At 41.3% G+C, this 25,229-nt stretch overlaps 1 protein-coding gene across 6 annotated transcripts in view; it reads left to right on the top strand.

Moving 5' to 3' along the window:
* The window catches only part of hivep2a (HIVEP zinc finger 2a), a 123,885-nt gene that overhangs the window by 48,680 nt on the left and 49,976 nt on the right, over positions 1 to 25,229 (top strand). For 3 of the 6 annotated variants that reach the window (XM_042390117.1, XM_042390119.1, XM_042390122.1), the window contains one exon: positions 11,849 to 11,918. The gene's annotated coding sequence lies outside the window, so the exon portion shown is untranslated. Of the gene's footprint in view, positions 1 to 7,729; positions 7,969 to 8,851; positions 8,880 to 9,205; positions 9,312 to 11,848; positions 11,919 to 25,229 lie in introns of those variants that run through there. The other 3 variants (XM_042390121.1, XM_042390118.1, XM_042390123.1) reach the window with 3 other exon arrangements.

Below are 25,229 nucleotides of genomic sequence, written 5' to 3' on the forward strand. Positions count from 1 at the left end.
TCTCTCTAAATCAGTTACGGGGGTGCTTTCCTGTCTCTGACTGTGTGTGTGTATGTGTGTGTGTGTTAGTGTGATTGTGTATATATGTGTGAATGTGTGTGTGTGTGTGCTGTAGTGTATTTGTGTATGTTGCAACCAAGCAGGGGGGATGTCCTCGTCCGCTGTTGTCGTGGCGATGCAGCAGCCGTGAGTGACAGCGTGTGGTAATCGTGTGACATCTTTTTCTCTTCCACTCTCGCTCTCTTTATCTATTTATCTATCTATCTATCTACTTAAACCCGCGTCCCTCATCACCCTCCACTCTCTCCCAGGGCGCTGCTGTTAATGGATAGGAAACAGACACACACACACACACACACACACACACACATAAAGGACCGGACAGCTGACTGTCTCACACAGTGGTGTCAGTTCCCTCTATTAACCGAGGGGTGCCACCACCACACACACACACACACACACGCACACACACGCACACACACACACACACACACACACACGCACGCAGGGTGTTGGTCGTCTCGAGCCTTGAGTACAGTGATTTACAACAAAACAGGTTGAGCTCACACTGTTTGAGTGTTTGTGTGTGTGTGTGTGTGTGTTTGTATTTATGTTTCTCCCTCGTTGCCGGGACCTCCCTTGCATAACAAGTTACTCTAGTAATACACAACACACACACGCACACACACACACAAAGCCATTTGTCTGTCAGAGCAAAGAGGTGCGATTACAGTGACCTTCGGAGCGATTCCTTGTCGTCTTTTTTCTCTCGTTTTTATGTCATTTGTTCTTTTTTTTCTGTTCTGTTCTACTCATCTTTCCTGCCTCTTCCTCTCCTCTTCCCTACTCTCCTCTTGTCATCTTGTCTTCTCTCTTCTTCTCCCCTCTTCTTCTCTCTCTGTTTCTGTCCGTGGCATTAACCTTTGACCTTTGGAAGTGCTTTTATTAGAAATCTTTTAAAGGGGACATATCAAACACATTTCCAGGTATCTATATTCATATTCTGGGGCTCTCCTGGAATATCTTTGCATGATTTACAGTTCAAAAACTCCTTATTTATCTTCTACTGGTCCTTTATGCAGCCCCCTCAGTTCAGCCTCCGTCTGAAACAGGTTGTTTTAGCTCCTGTCTCTTTAAGACCCGCCCCTCCCCTTCCCCCGATGAGCCCGCTCTGTTCTGATTGGTCGGCTTCAGGAAGCTTCTACCAGCTCCAGAGGCTACGTAAACAAATGATAGTAGCAGGATTCTTTGTTTTCGTTCTTTACTTAAAATGGAAACTTCTCAAATACGTCACGTGTTTGAGTCTGAGTGGGATCTGAAATATGTGAGTGGACAACCGAACAAAAACAAAACAAAACAAAAGTTATGAAACGAACGGTCTGTTTGTGAGCGTACGCAAACAATCTAATCAGTTCGATGGGGTAACATTGCAAACGGAGCGTTCAGAGCCCTGGGTTTTGACTTGCAGGGAGCATTTTTTCGTAGATTCACCTCCAAGTTTTGCACATGTTTAACAGAGACGTCAGACAGCGTTATAACAGCATAAAAATAACAGAAAATCACAAAAAGTATGATATGTCCCCCTTTAAACTGTTTAAAAAAAGACTTAATTTGAAATACCATAATAGGATTTAGTGATAGACAGACAGACAGTGGAAAAGATGCAGCTGTCTTCCTCTTGTCTCCAAAAAAGACTGACAGACAGTTCGGTAAACACTGGAGGCGGAAAAACAAACAAAGTGACAGATAGACACAAACATAAGACGAGCTCTCACACAGACAGACAGACAGACAGATAGATAGACAGGCAGACAGACAAGTAAACAGATACAAAAAAAACAGACAGACAAAAAAAACAGCCAGGCAACCGGTGATGCAGGCAAATAGCAGATACATAGATAATAAAGCAGTCACACAGCAGACAGACTGATAAAGTTGTTATACAAATCTGACGGAGACGCAGACAGACAGATGGACAAATCGACAGAGAAAGAGAAAGAGAGAGAGAGACAGACAGACAGATCTGTCTCTTTAGTCCTACAAAGAAGCGTAGGAAGTCCTGCCGGTCCCCCAAGTGGGTTAAACCATTTTTCCATTCACAAATTCTCAGACAGTGAAGTGTGCTGCTTCTGCCCTGGTATGTGCACGTGTGTGTGTGTGTGTGTGTTTGTGTGCGATCGTGCATGCACTGTGTGTGTGTGTGTGTGTGTGTGTGATGCTCTGGAGTCGGGTGAGTAGGCGATGTGTGTGTCTGAGGGCTATGATCGCTCAACTAACTTCAGCAGCGATAAAACTGTTCATTTAATTATGATTCGGGTTTTCTTTGGAGATGTGACTCTATAAAGATGAGGAATTTTTTTCCTGAGATCTTTTCGCTTCCCAGAAAGACGCTGTTTTACACGGTGGTTTATTTATTGCAACCACATCTTTCACTGCATGAAGAGCTGTCTAAATAACAGTCTACTGAAACAAGGGAAAGTACAGCTAATAGTGTATTAATGATGTATGATAATGATGTAATGAAGCGATGAGGTTCGACCATATCTCTTCATGTTTTAGCTCGTTTATTATAAACCGTACGTCGCTGCTAACTATTTCTCCAGTGTGTGCACAGTGTTGTTTTAGATTTTTGAATGTTTTTCCCTGCTTGCAGGCAGGTTTTCATTCGTTTGCATATGAAAATGATGCAGCAGAGACAGCTAATCCATCACAGTGAACATCACACAGTATCTGATTTTATTTTTTTGTAACCAGTTGCGTACAAGTTGTGTTCTCAGGAGTAAAAAAAAAAAAAAAAAAATCTCTGCCACACAGGAAGTGATGTGTTTTGTTAGGAATAAAGAGAAGAAAACAGGATATTAAAGCAGCAGCTGATATTTAGTTAATTGCATTTAATATGCAGTTAGCAACACAGATGAAGTTTGAGTCCTGATACGTCGTTTCAAGGTTATTTGCTAATGAAAACAATGAGATGCACAAGTTTTAAATTCAATAAGTGAAGGATAAAATCAAATTTTTGGTGTTTGGTTCATCATTTTATATCAGTATTTGGGAACGATGCTGCAGAAAAGTCTGACACACTTTATCCAGGATAGTTTCAACACTTTATATTCGCCAGTAAAACCAGTAAGCACCTGTAGCCAGTAATCCCTCGTTGCACAGAGAAATCTGTATAAGTAACCGCAGCGCAGCACAGCAGGTCAAAGTTGAAGCGGAAAGTCGGTCAGTAAACTGTGACGGATGTTTATAGTTCGGGTAATAATTTTACCGTCGTTTTCTCTTCCGATTAACTTTGACTAACGTGGGTTGTGTTTTTCTTTTAACGACCTGTCTGATTGTCTGCTGATTGCTTGTGTTTATTGCTCGGTCAGACTTCTTTTAAATGTTGTCATCCTGTTTGTCTCTCCTGTACACACAACATCTACCGCATGTCTAGAGGAGAGATCCCTCGTCTGTCGCTCTTCCTGAGCTTTCTTCCATTTTTTCCCTGTTAAATCTTTTTTTAAGGGGAGTTTTTGCTTCGCACAGCTCATAAAGCCCCCTGAGGCCAATTTGTGATGTGTGATATTGGGCTTTACAGATAAAAACTGACCTGACATGACTTTTTTTTCACATTATCAGATCTTAGCAAGTAACTTGGTGAGTAAAATGTCATCATAACTGATAGTAAAGGCGGGTAAAACTACAAAAAATGAGACCCAAGTCTTTGAATATGGTTTGTTAACTAACAAGTGTTGAATTCAGATCCAGATGGGAGTGAATGTGACGTCTCCTTGTGGTCTTGAAGACTGAAATTGTAATGAACATCATTGTCCGAGACCAGAATCGATCGAGACTATGATAAAGTGAGTTTACGTCTACGTTTCTAACTCCAAAAAAAGTTGATTTGCTGTTAAATTACTTGCAAACCTTCTTTCTTTTTCTTTTCATTCTTTCTCTCTGACGTCTCTCTCCGTCTGTCTGTCCAACTGTGCGTCTGACCTATATTTGTGCTCCTCCGTCGGTCGGTGTGTCTCTCTGTGTGTGTGTGCACGCGCACGTGTGTGTGTGCGCACGTCGTAATTCAGCCGCAAAAACTCATGTTACGAAACACAACCCGGCTTCCTCTCGGTATCCTTAACGCACACACACACACACACACACACACACACACACACACACACACACACACACACACACACACACATATAAGGCTCAATCAGGACAGGTGGCTGTATCACCTTGACGTCCAGTTTTTACGACACACTCTACATTCATCTCTCTTTCTCTCTGTCACTCTCTCTCTCTCTGCAGGTATAAGCCCCTCATACCTTCTGTGCTGCAAACGCTGCCAGGACCACACACACACACACACACACACACACACATATACACACACACACACAGCAGGAAGTGGCAGCATATCATAGCCTCTGGTCGCCTGGCAAATGCAACTTCATGATGGAGGGATGATGGGAGAGAGAGGGATGGACAGATGGAGGGAGGAGAGAAAAGATGGAGTGATGTAGGAAGGAGGAAAATACATTTTGATGGAGGGATGTGTAAGGATACAGGAGGGGAGTAACTGAGGGGAAAGGAGTATCAGAGATATTGATGGAGGGAAAATTGGAAATTTGATAACGAAGAGGGAGGGATTCAAAACAAAAAGAGCGATGGAAGAACAATGGAGGGATAGAGGGTGAGGAGAAACAGATGAAAGGAGTGATTGAAGAGCGGAGGGAGTGACGGAAGCAAAGATCAAGAGAGGATAGAAAAGGACTCGGCAGTAAATGAGGAGTGGTGGTATGATGATATGATTGGCTGAGGAGGAAAAGTTGATTGATAAAAGCGAAAGATTTAGTGAATAATTGATGAAGCGTGTCCACTAAACACTGTAAAGACTGTAACCGTAACTCAAATTATGTGTTGATTTTCTGGAAATTTGTTTAAAATATGCAGTAAATTTGGATGGAAAGCTGTTTTTCTGTAACATCCTATAATCTATAAAAAGGGCAAGAAGGGTTTTCCATGTGTGTTTTTCATATAACGGACAGGTCTGTCTCGGGTTTGGGTACGCTGCTAATCACAGGTTCTTCTTTTGCTGATATTCTGGGATGGAAACCAAAGCTATAGAAGGAGCGAGGTCAACGGAGTATTTCTTCTTCTTCTCCTTATCTTTCCTCTGAATCATCTTTTTCTCCGTTTCCTTCTAATTTCTCCGTCCTGTCCTCGTCTCACCTCTGCCATCGGTCTCCTTTTTTCTTCCCCCCCCTACGAGTATACATCTTCATCCCTTCAACCTTCATCTTCTCCCTCTGTTTACTTGTCATTTAACGTCTTCCTTTCCTGTCTGTCTTTGATCCCCCTATCTCACCTTCATTTGTCATCTCCTCCCACCTTCTCATTCCCCCTCTCCCTCTCTTTCAGTCGAATTCACCTCTTTAACTGCAGCGACTTGTTCAAAAATGCACTTCTGACTTCTCGGCCGCCTCTCTCTCTCTCTCTCTCTCTCTCTCTCTCTCTCCCTGCTTCCCTCTCCATCAAAACGAAAGAAAACCGATAAAGAGGCCCGGCGCTGTGAAGACATGGAAACTTAAGAGAAGTTAACTCTTTTCTCTCTCTCTCTGCCAAAACTTTCTCCGTGTGTCTCTCTCCTTCTTTCTCATTTTTTTCTTCTTCCCAGAGGTGTAAAAAGTAGATGTGTGTGTGTGTGTGTGTGTGTGTGTGTGTGTGGATGTGAGGTTGGAATGTGGAGGCTCGTAAGTCACCTCTGATTTTCCACTCCCGCTGGGACACATCCCATTATCAGTTTTATATGAAACTAGGAAATTCCTCTGTGGTCTGTGTGTGTGTGTGTGTGTGTGTGTGTGTGTGTGAAGTCTCAAGAGGCAGAGCTGCATGTGTTGCATGTGTGTGTGTGTGTGTCAGGTGGGAGGTTATGTGTGTTTCTTTCTGTGTGTGTGTGTGTGTGTGTGTGTGTGTGTGTGTGTGGTGTCTGGCTCTATAATGAGCAGCTTAACAGTGGAATAAAAACTGGGCATTTTCCTTCCCCTTTTCCTTCTAGTACAACCATAAAATCTTTAAAAAATCAATCTCACATTTTTCAGTCCAACACATAAAGAAACTACTAAAAATGTGTCGATATTCTGGTTCAAAGAATCCAGAACTCTTGGGGATGTTTTAGATACTCGATCGAACGTTTGAATTATATAACGTTCTGTCGAATGACCGCGTGGTTTTGTGATGTTTGTTCGTCCCTTTTCGGATGATAGGAAGCTCGTCTTCTGTCGGTTAGGAACAGGAATGTCGGTTGACCGTTTGGTTTGTCTTTTGCGTGCAGGATCAGTAAGATGTTTGAAACACCAACAGTTTGTTGGTTTAAATTGGAAAAGGGGTTTCCGATGTTTGTGGAATCTTCTAGATTGTTCTTTTATGTAAACAGGTGGTTTGTTTTTGATGGACGGCTGATTGCTGGTTGGTTAAAAACGTTCATGAGACGGTCGGCGGTTCCAATTTCATTCACCAACTCTCTCTCTCTCTCTCTTTCCCCTTCATTTCCTGTCGTCTATCCAATAAATGTATACAACGCTCCCACCACTAAAACAAATAATCATGGATGCATGGCTTTGGGGATTTATTGGTTCATTGGTTTTACACATCATGTCTAGCTTTGTTGGCTTGTTAGTTATTGATTGGATGACACAGTTGATTACAGTTGATGGGTTGGATGCTTGGTTGAGCGTTCGGACTAAATGGTGAACCAATCAGGACGTTGGTAATCAGGTGGATCGGTTCTTTGGTTAGATTTCGGTCGTTTTTGGTTTGATCTTGCTGGTTGCATAGCTGCTTGATTGTTTTGATGAGTTGATGCAAGGTCACAGCTAGAAAGAAAAGGCCAACGGAGCGAGACTATGAATGAAGAGGTTCACTGTAGGAGAGACGAGATAAAAAGAGAATAGGGAAGAGATGAGAATAGAATCCAAATTTTCCTCACCCGGAGGCCTTTTTACTTCCCAGTCTACACCGAGCGGAAAATCAACAGAGGAATATTCCACACCTTTTGTGTTTCTCTCCTTTGCCCTCGTTTGTCTCCTCTCCACCTTGATCTTTTCCAAACTTCCAGTTTGGAAAGAAGGTAGGAAAAGAAGTCGAAGGAGAGGGATGTGATTAGCCGGGTATAATCCCTTTCCTTTCACGACATCACGTGGCTTTAAAGATTGTTTTTTACATTGACTCTTTTTATTGGCTAGCACACTGAGCAGACTATCAGGAAAAAAAAAAAAAAAACGGGAGGGAAGCCGAAGCTTTTCATCTGTCAGCCTACGGTGGTCAACAGATTCCAAGATTCACTGGCTTCTTTCTTCATTTTGGCACCCGAATACGCTACTTAGAACAGAATCAAACTCCAAATGATGGTTGGTTACCTGCCAAAACTGGCTGGTCCAGTCGACAAGCTTACCAGACGCAGCCACAAGTTGCCAGAGTTTGGCTGGTGGCTGGTGGTAATTTCCCACCCTGCAGCCATGTATTCCAGATGTTGTGGACTGGAATCCAACTTGTGACCTTGTTGCATGTCATCCCCTCTCTCCCTGTTGAATTTTTCCTTTCATCGGTTTTTTTTTTCCTCATTCTTTCCAGACTCACTGCACCACTCAACAAACACAAGTACTGTATTTGGAACTATTTGAATGTGATGAATGCATCGCCTGGTGCATGTTCATTCATTTTGAAAAAAAAGAAAGGAGGGGGGGCCGTTGAAGTCATCTATGCTAGGAAAAATTAACCGTTACAGCCACTCTGAGGTTGACCTGTTGCTCTGGGTTCAAGAGTTTGTTCATATATCAGAAGCTTTGATAAGTAGTTGCAAGCAAATTGTTACTGCACCTCCTAACAGCTGACAGAGAGAAGACTTTGGCTGATTTTGAGTTTTTCTTGCTGGTGACTAAACACCATGGGGCTTAATCAAGAGCGTCATATTGTAACTCGAAGGTAATTAATTAATCCTACTAACAAGTATTGTGTATGTATCCAAAGCCTGATATATCTTATTCCATAGTTGTTGTCCGAATCTATTAAAAACATGTCGGTGAGCCACACCGTCGCACCGGGTGACATGTTCCACACATACACACCATCCTGCTGCCTGAAATACAAATGCACCATTTCCTCCTGCTTCAGTACTGATTGCTAAAAACAACAGCTGTTTTAGGAAGCCCTTTTTTAATAATGAATCTATAAATCTGTGACCTGTTTTTTAAAGATTTGCATCTTCAGAAGGAACAACTCTGTATCGAGAGATGGACAAGGGGCTGAAACCTTTATGAAATCAGTTAAACTCTTAAAAGCAACTTGTTTTTTAAGGAAGAATAACACTATTTCTAGTTTCAAGCTTGCAAAAAGAGTGTGATTTAGTGGTAAGAGAAATTACACAATGTCTTTTCCTGCCTTTACTCTGCGTCTCTTTATCAGTTCAATGACTAAAACCTTCATTCAGAATAATCAGATATCTCTCGCTGACTCTTTCTAACACTTTTACTCTCCTTGCACTGTGTAAAAGTTGCGCTCAGAGTTTATCATCTTAAGAAAATATAAAACGTAAGCAATTTCTGAAGACCAATAATTCATGAGTTTTTCCCTTTAAAGCCTCTAGTGTCACATAACTTACATCAGCTCCGTTACGCTCTCCTAAGTATGTTTACATTCACGCTAATGATCTTAACCTGATTAAGGCTCGACTACTACTACTACTGCTGAAATGATATCATCCTTCTGAGGCTACCTTCATCCAATTATCATAATTATGGTTATCAGTTGATGAGTGGAAATGGAACCAAGAAACCTAATTATCTGTCCTGTGTTTTGTGTGTCAAAGGTCAACCGCCAAACTAAAGAAGAGATGAGTAAGTTTTGGTTTTTTTTTTAAAGGGGACATGTCATGCACATTTCCAGGTCTCTATATTTTTATTCTGGGGCTCTACTGGAATATCTTTGCATGATTCACAGTTCAAAAAACTCTTTATTTATCTTTTACTGCTCCTTTATGCAGCCCCTCAGTTCAGCCTCTGTCTGAAACAGGCCGTTTTAGCTCCTGTCTCTTTAAGGCCCCGCCTCCTGATGAGCCCACTCTGCTCTGATTGGCCAGCCCCCCTGAAGCCCCCCTCTTTTTTTCCACTTCTTTTTCTTGTTCTTTACTCGAAATATAAACTTTTCAAATAGTGGACAACATGAACATCCCCTGGAAAAAACTTAGCAGCAACCTTAGCAACAAAAGCTACCAACAGATGGCCGTTAGTGGGTAAACAATCTGATGTCATCACGAGGAGGAAGTAGAGGTAACTTTGCAAGAAGAAGTGTCAGAGCAGGCTGATGCCTTTGACTTGCAGGGAGCATTTTTTTGAACATATGTTCACCTGAATGAATAATGTTTATTCCATGAATCCAAAAAATCCCAAAAAAACTCCTCAGGTCAAGTTACAGTACAATGAATTTGGTCCTCCGTTGCTGCAGTAGCTGTGGTATTATAATCAATGCCCTGACCTGATCGGTTTCGTGTCAGCTCCTGTGAGTCATGGAATCATTCGCTGGCCTAACAGGATTATGGGCAAAACATGCAGAGGAGCTGCGCTGTAGATTAAGTGTGATCATGTTGTTAGAAGTAGTCCAATAAAAAAAAAAAAAGGACCCAGCTCTGCACAGCTGGATGGCTTTATTTTCCTCTTTGGAAAAGCTCGGTACAGACGGATGGAAACACACACAAGTCAGCCTCGCCATCTGTGTATCTATGTGTGTGTGTGTGTGTGTGTGTGTGTGTGTGTGTGTGTGTTTTGACAGACATGAAACAGAAAAACACTGTCATAGTTTTTCCCGGCCTTCCTCCTGGCAGACTAAAGCGAGAGGACGACTTGGAAAAATCTGATCTCAAAACTACCATCCCACTGTGTGCATGTGTGTGTGTGTGTGTGTGTGTGTGTGTGTGTGTGTGTGTGCGCGTGTGTGTGTGTGGCACATGTGACTGTCCACTTCTCTTCTGTCACAGTGTGTTTTGATGTTTTCCATCCATTACGTTGTTGATGCGTGATGCGTATGGATGTTTGTGTGTGCGTTTCCGTTCGTGTGGCAGAGAGCGAAACGACGACGCATCAGATGAACTGAAGGAACTTTCCTGCCTTTCAGATCTTTCTCTCTCTTTCTCTTTCTTTCCCCCTTCATCTCTCACTATTTCTCTCTCTCTCCCCCCTCTTTCATTTTCATTTCTCTCCCTCCTCCCCCTTCTCTCCTCTACCTCTTCTCTCTCTCTCTCTTTCCCTCCCTGTTTCTCTCAGTTTTTCCTTCCTTTTTCACATCTTCCCCTGTTTCTCTTGCTCTCTTTTGCTCTCCCCACTTGTTTTTCTCCCCCCTTCTGTCTCATCTTTCTCTGTTTCCTCTTTCCCTCCCCCTTTTGCCGTTCACTCTCGGACTCTCCGTCTCTCTTTTTTCTCCCCCTCTGACTCTTCCTCTCTCCCACTCACTCGCTTCTTTCTCTCTGGGTTTCTACCCCCCCCCCCCCCTTTTTTTTTTTACTTCGTCACCCCTCTTTCTCCTGTTCTCTCTCACTCCCCACTTTCTTGTCTTTCTCCCCCCCTCTGTCTCATCTTTCCCTCCCCACTCTTCCTCTCCCCTTCTCTACCTTTCTACCTTCATTCTATCTCTTCTCTCCTCCTCCTCCTCTCTCACCCCCTGTCTCGGTCTCTCCCCCTTTTTCCTTCTTCCTTTTTTTACCTCTTTTCCCATTTCTCCTGCTCTCTCACACTCACCCCTTTCTTGTCTTTCTCCCCCCTCTCTCTCATCTTTCCCTCCTGCTTCACTTCTCACTCTTCCTTTCCCTGTCTCTTTCTTTCTCCCCCTTCTACCTCTTCTTCCTCCTCCCTCTCTCTCTCCCCATTTGTCTGTCATTCTCTTTCCCTCCTCCCTCCTCTCTGTCTCTCTTTTTCTCCCCCCTGACGTTTCTCTTTTCTCTTCCTCCTCTGCTCCCTCTCTCCTTCTGTGTTTCTCTGTTTCTCCCCCTTTTTTCCTTCCTTTTTTTTTTACCTCTTCCTGTCTTTACTCTCCCCATACTTCTCTCTTCTTCCTCCTCCTTTCTCTCCCCATTTGTCTTTCTCTTTCTCTCACCATTTTGCTTCCTTTTTCTCCTCCCCTCTCTTTCCCTTCTTCTCCCCTCTCTCCCATTTCTCCTGCTCTCTCGCACTTATCCCTTTCTTGTCTCCTTTTCTCCCCCCTCTGCCTCCCTTCTCTTCCTTCTCCTCCTCTTTTCCCCCATTTCTCTTGCTCTCTCACTTCCTCTCTTCCCCTCTACGTCCTCTCTTTCTTTCTCCTCCTCTCCTTGCTCTCTCTATCTTTCCTCCCTCTGCTTCCTCTTGTCTTTTCTGTTTATCTCACCCCCTTATCTTTCTCTTACTCAACCTCCTTCCTCCCCTCTCTCTTCTTCATCCCTCTCTTTCTCCCTCCTCTTTCCCCCCTCTTGCATTTCTTCTTCTTGAAGACAATATTTAACATGCGCCTCTGATTGGGCGTTTGTTTGTGCGAGATAGTAAAAAGGGAGGGTGGGGGGGGGTTTCTGATTCACACTTCCGGTGACCACTTCCTCCACCACATCCTGTTTATTTCCTGTTGCGATAGTGATTGGACTCCCTTAGAGAAGCACACACACACACACACACACACACACGGAAACCCCAGATTAAATCCACAAACATGCATAGACACCATAATCACAAACACAACTACTCTTGCACAAAGACCACGAATATACTGTACACAAACACACAGACACAAACAATCATAAACACTCGAACAAACTCGCTCACGTTCATTCTGTCATTTTCTTTTACAGGATGGCCCCGTGAGGACGCCTTCTGTCGGGACTCCCGCTGAAACCAAACATAGCACGTGCGGACCTACAGGTAGGTTCAGCTCTCCCACCATCGCAACCTGTCACTACGCACAGCACAGCACAGCATCCCCAAACATTGAGTCATGTGATTTACCACATTCGAAGCTACTTTATTTAGCTGAAATGACTCGTCTGGAGGTTTTTTTATCGGACAGTGTTTGAGTTGGAGTTGTGTAACACGGATCTTGTGGGTGTGATGAAGCGTGTGACGTTCATAAACAACGGAGTGAAACAGAGCGGAGTGTTTGGGCCAAGAATGTTCCTAAAAAGCTCATTTTCCATCCACTTATCAAAGTCTTGTCCTGCACGTAATCTGAATACATCTGTAGTTCACCATTTCCAAGGTGATTCAGGGTTGCATCCTAACATTCAATATTGCAAAAGAAGAAGATCTCCTGATGTGAAAAACAACATTTTTACAGTAAACATCTGCACACAGGGAGATCAGAAGGACAGCTACTTTTTCCACCGTGACTCATTTTTGTTGTTTTGGCACAATGGATTTGACATCAAGTGACTATGAGGTTAAAAAAGTTGATGCTCAGCTTTTATTTGAGGATGTTTACATTCATATCAGATGAACAATGTGTGACTCGTGGCCCCTTTTTTTATACACCATTAGCGGACAAAAAGTAATTAAAACGACTTCAGCAAAACTTAAAATAAAGTCATCGTTTGAGCATGAAATTTCACTCGTGACACAAGTTCTATTTACTAGCTTTTTCCAGCGCTTTCAACCTCGTGCCATGCACTTCTATGAAGTTTTGATCCGTTGAGATGTGGTTTAAAGCTCAGAGGAAAAGCTACTAAGTGGACTAGCTTAGGAGTTTTGAACTCAATCCACTGAGGATGATGTGATGCGGTAGAAAATGCCACTTCAAACTGCAGCCATCTTCACTTTTGGCTTATTTTAGAGGTGTTTTGCTTTTAATCTTGTCCTCAGCCAGTCAAAAACAGCTGGGTTGAGGTCAGGTGACTCTCTTGGACAGTCAAGAACCTAAAATACTCCTTGTAGCTGCCTTGTCTGTATGCTAAGGATCATTGCTGCTTCTACGTTGTCCAAAAGTCGGGGGACTATGTGAAAAAAAGAGTGTTGGAGTCCTACACTGTTCAACCAATATGGATGTAAAGATAAACAGAAGTGTATGCTTTGTTACATGCTAATGTGAGCTAGCTGAGGAGGATGGTTAAGACCAGGGTCAAGGGACAAGATTCAAGCATTGAAATGTTTGTCACACTAGAGGTGTTCCTAATTAGAGGATGATTGTTCGCTTTGTTGTTTGGTGAGTCAAGCAGCATGCTGCCAGCGATGGCAACACGCCAGTTAGCTTAACATGCTGTTAGCTGATGATGCTACGGACAGAAGTGCTTCAGAAGGTGGTTCTGGGATGCTTGAATATACTGTTGAGCTTCAGTGAAACACCAGTTATTTTGCTCTTTGGTAAGACAAGTCAAGGGACAAGATTCAAGCACTGAAATGTTTGTCATACTAGAGGTGTTGCTAATTAGTGGCTATTCATAAGGCTGGTGGCCCTATATAATCAGCGGTGGCAGCTGGACAACTGAGTGGGCCGTGGCATTCAGATGAAACTGCATATCAAGCCAGCTGGGTCAGCCATTTTAGCTTAGCCTAAGCAGATACGCCGTATGAGGCCTGATTAAACAGCTGAGTATCTGCTCTTTGCTTGACTAAGGGTGGGATTCAAGGACAGTTCAAAAGTGCATTTGGTCAGAGAATGGTGTGAAAGGCTTCTGACATAACTAGTGGCTATTTGCAAGAATACTGGAGCTAGATAAGTAGGGAGGGATGATGGCTGGACTACTGAGCAGGCCTTGGCATTCAGATGAAACTGCCTATCAAAGCCAGCGGGGCCGTCCATGGCAGTTTAACCTAAGCAAATACAATGTATTTATACAGCCAGGTCAGGCCACAGAGTATCTGCTCTTTGCTTAGCTGAGAGTAGAATTCAAATGCAGTTCAAAGGTACGTTAAGGTTAAGGTTAGAGCATAGTGTCACCTCCTGTCAGAGAGCTTAATAGATTTATGACAGCACAGCCTTGGTCAAAAGGTCAAAAAAATCATTTAACTTCTATACTGGCCTTCCTTAGGAATGCTCGCCCACCTTTTGATCACATTTTCCTATGTGTATCGTCAGCTAAAAAACTCTCCAATTAAAGCTAAGAGTCAGCACTTTAAACTCTTAGTCACTGTTTCAGTTTGGATACAGCATGCACAGAAGTACAGAGCCAATACAATGGAAAACATATGACTGTCCCAATACTTTCTGATTGCATAGTAGAATAATTCTCCCATCAGGCCAGATTCTGTAGAAAGCAACCACAAGTCCTTGAGGTAGTTTAAGACATGAGCATTATTTTTAGGATTGTGTCATAAGTTGGCCAGTTAGCAGCTATTACTAGCCTTAAGATCCTTTTTTTTTTTTTTTATGAATACGCCTCTTTGTTTTCGGACTGTTTAACTGGCACAGACACATGATACTGAAGTGTGTCTGGACATAGAGCTCTTTCTTGCTCCGGCTTTGCTTGATCAGTTTCTCTGCTGTATCAGATATGTTACACAGGTAAACTTGTTGTTGAACAGGTTAGTCTTGTATCAACACCAGTACACCGTTAAACTGGTGGACTGTAGTTTCTCTGAGGTCAGAACTGGTTTCTCGACTGTATTTTTTTTTACAGATTATATTATAAAATGAGTAATCCCCCTTTCTGTGCTGATCTAAACCTGGTCACTCTGGTTTCTCTGGTATTTCTAGTATTTTTCTTAATACCAGCTGGTTTCTAAACTGGTTTCTGTGCTGTTTCTTTAGGGATTGAAAGCAGCATCCATCCATGATGCAGAAAGAAAAAAACACACACACACAAAAAAAAAAAAACAGGGAGAATTCCTTGAATCTAAATAGTTACAACAGCGAGAGAGGACAGAATTTCAATGTGACCACAACCAGAAATGGAACTAGAAGTCAGCTGTAAAACACACACACATTCCAGGGAGCTAAATTACCATCAGCCGGAGTAGCCTGGATGATTTTGGTTTGAAACAGACACTGTGGTTGGTGGACAAAATAAGTAAGTTAGAAAGCTGTAAAACAATATGTTACCTGCCCTAACACGCTTACAGACACACACACATGTTGTCCTAGGTCACTTTTGGGGACTTTACATAGACTTACATTCATTTCCTGGAGACTTACCCTAACCCTAACCACTGACCCCAAAAATCAGCTTTTTCCCCAATTGGGGACACCGATTTTATCCCCAATTAACTGGTCTTTACTCTGAAATTTGTCCCTGAAAGTAGCCTATGACAGACCCACACACACACTCTCTCTCTCTCTCTCACACACACACACTATAATATAAACATTATCCAGGGTTATTAAACAGGCTATAAAGGTAGTAGTACGAGTGGTGCGAGCCAAACTATGAAAAGGTATCATGGAAAAACAAATCAGTACAACACAAAGTGATGCAATGAGAAGATGTGTTTTGAGCCCTCTGGGGAAGTCAGAGTGAGATTGTTATGATGGCTTAGTGTTTCGTGATCACACACACACACACACACACACACTCACAGAAATCACTGGCTTTCAGCAGCTTGCTGTGTGCCAAGGTTATGAAATAATTTGCGTGCGCGTGCCTTTCAACACGATTCTTCTTTGCTACTTTGCCTCCATTCAAGCCGAGACACGACTCTGGAAAGATAAAAATAGAACCTCGCTGACCTCTTCTCTCTCTCTCTCCTTCTTTCTCTCTCTGTCATTCGCATCCTTACTCTCTCTCTCTCTCTCTCTCTCCCCCCTACTTTCTCTCTCTATCTCCAGTCTGATACGTATTGTTGCAGCTGTCTCGCTCCAGTTGGGTAATGCTCGTGTCAAGCACAGGCAGATGGGTGTTCGGGGTCAAGGCTTCGAAGATTTTTACTCTCCCCGGTGGGGGAAATGTGGCTTTCATCAACACAATACGTACACACAACGATCTAAATATACAGAAACATAAGATCAATTGAAACAATAGAGAGAGTAATTCAATGATTCACCGGTGAAATGCGGTGCGAGAGTTTGTTGTGCGGTGCGAGAGTTTGTTTGGTGTTCAGTTTTGTTGCAAACTTGTGGTCCAGAGTGCAGATATAAACGTGAATGTCTGAACTGGCTCAAATTACAAGTCACCACAGTATTTGGATAGAGCTAAACAGCAGAATAATTCAGGGGTAAACGCAGCCCACGCTCAGTTTATTGACATCGAGTGAGGATCCAGTTGCCCCTGACAACCTCCAGAGGCGGTAAGAAACATAGATCCAGTTTGTTTTTGCAGCCCCATGCACGGCAACGACGTAAATGGAAATACATGTTCGCATGCGGACAGAACGAGGAAATGCACGGAGAGCAAACAGGTGGCAAACAGCTGGAAGCGTAACTTTAAACTAGCTGCGAGTATTGAAAATATTAACTCATAAAAAACAGCAGATTGTTGTGGACGAAGAACAAGCGAGCGCCTGCTGCCAATTAAGGCCTGAGCAAACTTGACAGCAATGACAACAACTGTATAAAACTCTTCTTTTCTCTGCTGTACATGCTGTCTAAGATGACCTTTTTGGAGAGTGTATACTGACTTCTGAAAGGCTCACAGTGTCTTTTTAAACCGTTAACTGCCAATTCTGAGAGGCTGAACATTATCAATTCAATGTGCATGCATGAGATATGTGCCAGTGAAGGGTCCAAAGGGAACATAATAAGATTGTGTCCAGAAATCCTGTAGTGTAATATCTGGTCTGCTCTGTAATCTGGTTAAATTCCAATTTAACACAAACAGACAGGTGACAAATTAGAGGAGAAAGCTGAATAAATGAGTTGAGAAAATTAATGAATTCAAATGCTAGCTCACTGAATGGTATGACTCGTACTCTGTGCTATGACTTTTTGCAATCATTAGACCTCTAAACGGTTCATGGGTGATTAAGGAGTCATGAGTAAGACAACTTTCTTCACCAACATCATTATCAAACCACTAAATAAGGGAACATCTTTTTGAAAGAAGTCCCGATGACTTAGAGAATCTATAACAAGGAGCACTGAAGCTGTTCTTGCTGGTTATTTCCTCTCATTGCTCATCTGTAAGACAAATATTTTAATTGCAGGTGTAGCTGGAGTCAAGGACACACCGGTCCTCAGGAATGTACGCTGATGATCTGTGTAGCATTTAGATCAAGGTGTTAAAAAAAAGGTCATCTACACGCTGCACCTTTATGTTGGAGATAATCAGTCGGAGACTCCCTTGTTTTTCATCTTTTATACCTTCTTAAGGCTGTTAAAATCATCTTATTCCGCACTTTCTAAAAGTCAGCTTTAATTGAAGTTATACAAAGTTAAATGTTCAAACCCCAAGAATAAAAGCCTACAGTGGTCAGTCTTTTTTTTATGGCTTCTCAACTGTATCAAATTAAATTATTCCAAATGCATTGTTTTGTACAAATTTCCCCTGACATTAAGCCTCATGCATTTATTATCTTTGGAAACACTGGGATCTCAAAGCCACAGAATTTTAAATTCAATAGTTTGGCTGAATATGGACAAAATTTAAAATTCTGTGGCTTTGAACATATTTTAGCTGAGTACGGACTGACCCTCCAGCGTGTTAGTGAGTTTTATTCATCATGATTAGTGTATTCTTGAATATTTTTGATTATGATGCACGTTTTTAATGTCGATATCAGAAGTTTTTGCCATTAAACAGATCATGTTGTTGCTTAAACGGACTCAAGATTGGCTTGTCTGTAAACTGTTTGCCTGCTTTTTGTGTAGTTGAACTGAGGTTCTATAAGCAGACAAGTGTGTAAAGCTTGGATTTGACTATTTTCTCGCTGTTGAAGCAGCTGTAACCTTCAGTGTTTTGCTGAGTGTGCAGCAGCAAAGAATGAATAATGAGCGAGGGTGAGGGCTGCGCGTTGGCCTTGTTGTACTCGATTAACCTGTATCAAAGGTATACAATAACACAGTATTGAAATGATACTCACACACACACGCTTCAGGATAAAGGTGTAAGACGTCTAGAAATGCTGCCACTCTTCATGATAAATCATCTGGTTTACAGAAAAACAGACATTACAGCAACCCAGCGGTTGGCCAATCACAGATGATGTCATTGATCTACTTCCTTCTTCTGTGGGAAAGGTGTGGGAGTTTTCTTATAGAGAATCCTACAGTCTGTTTGTGTTCAGATTAAACTGTTAAACACGTCAGTGCTTCAGAGCCCGAACTCTTCAGGAGGAGCATTTATCAAGTATTTCAGGTCAGGACTTGTTTAAAACCAATGAGGATAATTAACTTTGACCCCCAAAAGGACCTGAACTTCCCGTTTGAATCATTACTGAAACAAATGCCCAATATTTCACAAGCAAAGGCATGATACTGCTAGATTTAGAAATACTTAGAAACACAAATTCCAGGTTTTGTAGATACTCTTTTGACCTACTGACCAGTTCGGGGAGGTTTTCAAGAATAAAATGATCTTAGACTCACGGTACAGGATCATGATTCCCATATGGAGGACCTGAACTTCAGAGGTCTGTATGGTTTCAGCATCAACATGTAATAATAATAATTTGATACCACTAATATCACTTTAGCTTGAGGTTTGCACAACAGCAGAAATACAGCACACGTTTCACTTTTTCCATTAGGTAATGGACAAATCTGTAAATGCAGGAAGTATTTATTCTAGTTTAGCCGCGAGGTATGTGAACATGTGTGTGTGTGCTCTTGTATTTCTATCTTTAGGGGGACACTCTCAGTTTGAGGACATTTTTGGAGATCTGGTCCTCACTTCTTCTGAGGTCTTTTTAAGGTTTAAGACTTGGTTTTGGTAAAGGTTAGACTTATGTTTAGGTTAAGGTGAGGGTAAAGGTTGAGGTTAAGTATGTAGTTGTAATGGTAAAGGTTAGGAATGTCAATGAGGGTCCTCACAAGTACAGAAGTACAAACGTGAAAGACTGCACAGCTGTGAAAGTGTTTCATTTGTTTTGTCTTCTGTCGCCCAGTTTGCGTGGTTACATTTTGAAATTTCATTAAAAAATAAGTACTTTTAATTACTTTTTTTAAAAAAAGTTTTGGTTTGCATTTCTCTCTTTGTTTCATCTGTCCCACTTTCTGCTCTCCCTGTATTCAGTTAAATTCAAACATCCATCATTGGCACGGCTGTCACTAGTGTGTTGCCAAAGCAATAAAATACATAACAATCTGGAGCTTGTGTGTATGTGTTGGGCGTGTGTGCGTGTGTGCGTGTGTGTGTTGATGTATTTCCCATCAGTCTTGGTCATCCTTATTCAACCTTTTACCAGAATTCACCACTGACTCACGCGAAACAAATTACGAGTCAGCTGTTTGACTTAAACACTTGAAATAAAAGAGAAAAGAAAAAAGTATTAATGTGGCGTACTGTACGGAGCGGCCACAGCTGGGCACACCTGTCAACGTATTTGCAACCTGTAGAACTGGAAAAACAGATTTCTGAATTTTTTTTTTTTTTTGTACGTCACATTTGTTTGTAATTAAAAAGGTGAGGCAAAGCAGCTTAATGTTTCTCAATAGAAAAAATATCCCGAAGGGGTTATGTGAGGATCCTGCCACATCTAAGAGGTTTGTTGAGGGTTTAAATGGGGCCCATCGGAGTTAAAAGTTTGGAAAAAAAAAACAAAATACATGAAAAAACACGCCTGACAACACCTGAAACAGGAAGCAGCTGGCGGTAGCCTCAACCATTATGATTAGCAGTTTTTGGTTGGTTCTTTCAATATATTTACTGAAAAACCACATCAGATACACATGTGGAAAATCCCAAATAATTCCCAAATAATTACCATGTGGACTCATATGTGCAACATGGGTTTCATATATTTTAATGTCTGATTTATTTCTTGATATAACGATGAGATGTGATTGAAAATGTCAGTCAGAATCTGTGGTTTGTCATTATTGATGACATATAAGTTACTCACATGCGCTCAAGTATCCTAGTTTTGAATATATTTAGGATATGATGTTTACTGTAACATAGAGAAACTTGATTATTGATTATTCTGTCTTGTACGTGATTCTAGTAGGTACTATATGAGGTAGAGATTGTCTGTGTGAGAGCAAGTTTGTTTTTAAGCCAGAACAGTTGAGGATTTGAGGTCTGGACACATCAGGCTTTAAAATGGCGAAATTTCGTGACAAATTAAATAAATCTTAAGTCAATCACCATGATCAATGGATTAACTCACAGGGGTGAAGTAAATTGACACAGATTCCTTGCATTGAGTTCAATTTTGGTGAACTTTTGACCCGTTAATTTGCACTGTTGACCAATAGCAAACCATCTTGACCTTTGTGAGGATACCTTATTAGCATAGCTATTAACATAGCTTATTAGCTTTTATTTAACCTCCTCTGTCAAATTAAAAACTGTTCCACAAACGAGATATGAGATCCATACCTTCTTGGGCGAGCAAATGTAATTTTTTCTTGGTTTGACAGCAGCTTAACTCAGTTTGGTTTCTTGCTGCCTGGACTTCTGCCTGCTGTATTTACCGCTCTGCTAGATTTAGCTTTTGCATCTAATAATCAGTTATAGAAGATGAAAGCAACAATTAAATGTATCCTCTGCATTACCAGTGTCAAACTTTCACTTTCAGTTTAGCATGTAGACCATCATTACATTATTTATCATCTTTTTTTTCTGATTAACTACTATTTCACTCAAGTTCAAGGCACACCTGGAAACATGATCAGAAACCTGATAAGGTGCAACACATAAGTGGGATCCTAAATGATCATAACCAGGATACAAGTGTGCATGTAAACACACTCTTTATGCTTGTTGGATTTGAGTGATGTCTTTGTCAACTATTTCTTTTGCTTTAGAATGACTAGACTGGATGGATTGTTTGAAATCTTTCCAATAACTTGCATCTGATGAAACTGATGAATAGTGATTGTTGAAATTGTTTTAATGCACACTTAACTTGTCACAACATTGCAGACCAATGAATATATTAATTGAAAAACACTGCAGCAGTAGCTGCAACAAAAGGAGGAGCAGCTCATATTTTCCTCATAACCCCATTATTATACAGCAAATGTCCACTTGACTTGTTTATCTTTGTTGGATCTTTAAGGGGGTCAGCGTTTCCTCTGCATGGTCTCTTTCTGGTGTCATTTTCAAAAACTGAGATCTTTGTAATGAAACGTCAACACAGCTGTCAGGTGACTTGTTTTTGCTGCTAAATTGTAAATATAAAACAGAAATTTGACAGTTCATCAATCATATACAGTCAGCAAACATTGATTAATGAAAGATACATCCTCATGTGTACGTAGTATACAGTGTGTGTGTGTGTGTGTGTGTGTGTGTGTGTGTTGCTTAATGGACCCACACGCACACTTTGACGTCGTCGTCGAGGTATGACGACTACAGGTGTCGAGAGCAGGCTCCTCATCTCCATGGAGACAATCTGAGGTTCACACTTCAGCTTCTCTGAAAGCAGGGGACCTGCTGTGTCATCCCCACCCCCTCACCACCACACACACACACACAACACACACACATACACACACAACACACAAAGACCAAAAAAATGTATATGCAAACATACACTCACGAACACATTACGAACACCCAAACACAGGCGCAGAACACGCCGACACATGTATACCGCGAGAACACATACAATCATCCGTGACACATGTATATTACACAAGTCATGTTATTTCACCCACAGGTGTGAGTAAACCTCTTGAATGAAAGGTGTTATGCAATGTGAAGATGAATCAAGATGGACGTCTTCCTGAGGGTTTTCTTTTAAAGATCATCCATAGTGCACCAACACAGGTGTGTTCACCTAGTTTGGTTTTAAGGGCTTTCATATGTTCCACATGTTGGGTCCTCTGCCTGAACCTGACATACAAACACCTCCTGGATTCATGATCGGGGCTCAGTTTCACTATCTCTTCTTAGTTGATTTCACAGCATTTAATTCAGCTTTTTCTGTTGCCTGGTCTTGATCCAGTTTGCCTCAAAGACCCTAGAAGCAGGTTTTATCTCCCACTTATCTCCTAATTTGACAATTTTTTCTCAGTTATTTATAATCTGAAGCTAAGTTTTGCAAAATTTCATTTATTACTTACAATCGAAAACAGAGTATGGCAGTGTTATGTGTAATATTTATAATTTGAGGCTGAGTTTGGTTGTATTTTTTGTAATTTTTAGAATCTGGAGTTTAGTTTTGCAGTATTTTCTTTATAATTTACAATGGGAAGCTTTGTATGGTCATATTTTCTGAAGGATTTACAATCTGAAACTGCATTTTGGCAGTATTGTTTGTACTATTTATAATCTAGGGCTAAAAATTTCAGTATTCTCTGTTGTATTTAAAATCTGACATAGAATTTTCTGTAGCATTTTCAATCTTAAAATTAGATTGATGAGTTTTCTTGCCGAGAATCTCTTATTTACCTCCTCTCCCATGTGACTTGAATGCAACATTCCTGTGAAGTTACAGTACACTCAGTATACTCCTTTTGTAGGCCCCATCTTTTTGTAGGATTGTAGGCCTCACTACAAACTCTTTTGGGGGACTCAAATACCCAGAATGCCACGGATGTGACAGTGACAAAGTAAAATAAACTAGTTGTAAGATTACATCAGATGTGTTAGAATCTGGCTTCGGGATGAGATTCAGGAGTAAATGAAAGAACAAGGGAGGAGAGAGGACGAGTGTCATCCCTCCATCTGGTGTCAAGAGGTCATCGTTAAACTCCACCCAAGCTCACTGGAACTTGTGTGTGTGTGTGTGTTGTGTGTGTGTTGTGTGTGTGTTTCACCGCATGTGTTTCCCATCTGGATCCACCCAGTCCCTCAACAGTGAGTTCATGCTGACCTCTTTCCCTCTTCTTCTTTCTTCTTCTTTCTTTCCTTCATTCTTTTTATTGTTTCTTTCTTTCTTTAGCAGCCAAAACACATTTCTCTTTCTCTATTTCTATCCTTTTTCCTATTTATGCCCCAAGTCTCTCAATCTTTATATCTCTCTTTCTTCAGACTCCTCACACTCAGGGCCTCCCTCCATCCTTCCATACCTTCTTTACTTTCATTGGTGTAACACAACACCTTGACCTCACGCTTGTCTCAGTTGTGTGTTTGACACTGTGATGTCACACCCCGACTTTCCCCCCCAGCCAGATACCACGTATATGCTGTCATCTCTCATTTTTGCCTTGGCACTGCTAAAGATAACCATCAACAAGTCATTTAATCTAATTATGAGTCTTAAAATCCTATTTGTCTTAGAGCAAAGGGCAAATCTGTGAATGGACCTGAGATTTGTTTCTGGTGCTGTTCCACTCGCTCTTTCATTCACTTGCCAATTTCCATTCATTTTATTTCATTTTCTTGATATGCATGTAGCAATCTGCCTTCATCTACTTTTTTTTTTTTAAAAAAGATCCTCACTCTTGTTGCCATAGGATTCCTAAAATAAGTGGAACAGAATTGGAAACAAGTGGAGTTACCTCACTCAGTTGGCACATCGTTTCAAGACTCAGATCTGCACTAAATTACCGCACTGAAGCTTTGTAATATGTATGTTGTCAATTTCCCACCTTCATTATTGCCTGGTGAAAACACAGAGACCCCAGTCAATCAACAAGTCCCCAGCTGATTGTTTCGGTGTTTAAGGCCATGATACTTTAGCGTGCACTGTTTTGAGTGATGTAAGCCCTCATGCTAACAGTTTAGCATAGGCTACATGAGTGACAGTGTATTATCTCTTTAGAGGGAAAATAGACATTTTCAGCAGCTTCAAATTTAAATCTCTGTATACATACATGAAAAATTGGAGTTTTTCACAAGCTACATCTTATTTTCTAGGTTTTGACACAATTTTAACAGGTTATAATGACATTTTATTAAGTAACTTAACACTTAACTTTACTCTCAGCAGTTTGCTTAATTAAAAAAATGTTAAACATGTTGGACAAATTATAACTTGTAAATATCCTAATAACTTGCAGAGCGATTATTTGTGTGACCACATTGATTTATAAGCATTATATGATTATGTTGGACACTTTGGTGCTCAATTGGTTTAATTTCCAAATATATGTCTAGAATAATCAAGTTCAAGATATGTTTACCGCTTGTTTTGCTTTTACTACTTGGTTCCATCCGAGTGACGTCACTTAGCAGAACTGTTTTTAAGTCTTTTACGGTCAGGACCAAGTTTAGTCATTTAAGATAAGACACAAGTGTTTATAGTGAAATTGCAATTCAACTTGCAAGTGTTCAAGATCACTGCATACTGATGATTAACTGACATTTACATTTTTTTCCTTTCACATCTCTCTTAGCTGAATTTAGTCATTAGGGAGTCAAGTCTCACATAGTGTATTCCAAGTGACGAGACCAGGTTTTATTTTAGTTTATTTGACAGTTCGGGGATGCAGAGACACGGGAGGCAGGGGTAAAGATGGCTGTATGAAATGCACCAGAGCTCCCTGGTTATGTGGTATGTGTCTTAAACAGTATAGACCAGTGCAGGGGGAATTTTCTTTCCCTCTTTTTGTGTGTGACTGTTATTCAGGTCCAGGTCTCAAGTCTACTTCTTCAGATTTAAGATGAAAAAATACTTACTAAACGACTGTAAGCACATTAAAGCATGAAAATATCTTCCTTTAACAGCCTTTGACAATATGATGTAACCCACCTGCTGGTGTATACAACATTAAAAGACTTTATAGACTTAATGTAACTTGGTGGCATCTCATAGAGGAACTGCATGGTCTGAGTTGGCATGAAGAAGCTTAAATCCTGTTTTCCTGCTGTATCCATTGACTCAAGCCTGTAATAATTTTACTTTAGACACACAATCATGGTGAGAATCCGAACACCTTTACTAGTCAGATCCTCATAAGACGCATGTTAAACCACATGTGCTGTGTTTGTATGTTTGTATTTGGGGCAAACAGAATGCTAATGTTTGTCTGTAAGGCCGCCGTAAAGTGTCTTTGGCCTCAATGCCGGTCAGTATTGATTCAGAGACATTTGTCAGCATTCATTCAACACTGACCACTGGGCGACATCCAAATCTTTACAGCGAAGGTGGACAGAGGCGTGTTGTGACCCTTTGGGCTTTCCATATCTTTACAACTTCCGAGGTCGGAAGTTGGAGCTTACGAGGAGCACTTGAAGGCAGCATCAGTCTTCTCATGTACTCCCTCAGTGTCTGCTGTCTCCCTGAGCGCTATCATTCTTCCCATTCAGCTTCCTGCCC

This window comes from Thunnus maccoyii, chromosome 17 (genome assembly GCF_910596095.1).
Source record: "Thunnus maccoyii chromosome 17, fThuMac1.1, whole genome shotgun sequence".
Lineage (NCBI taxonomy): Eukaryota > Metazoa > Chordata > Actinopteri > Scombriformes > Scombridae > Thunnus > Thunnus maccoyii.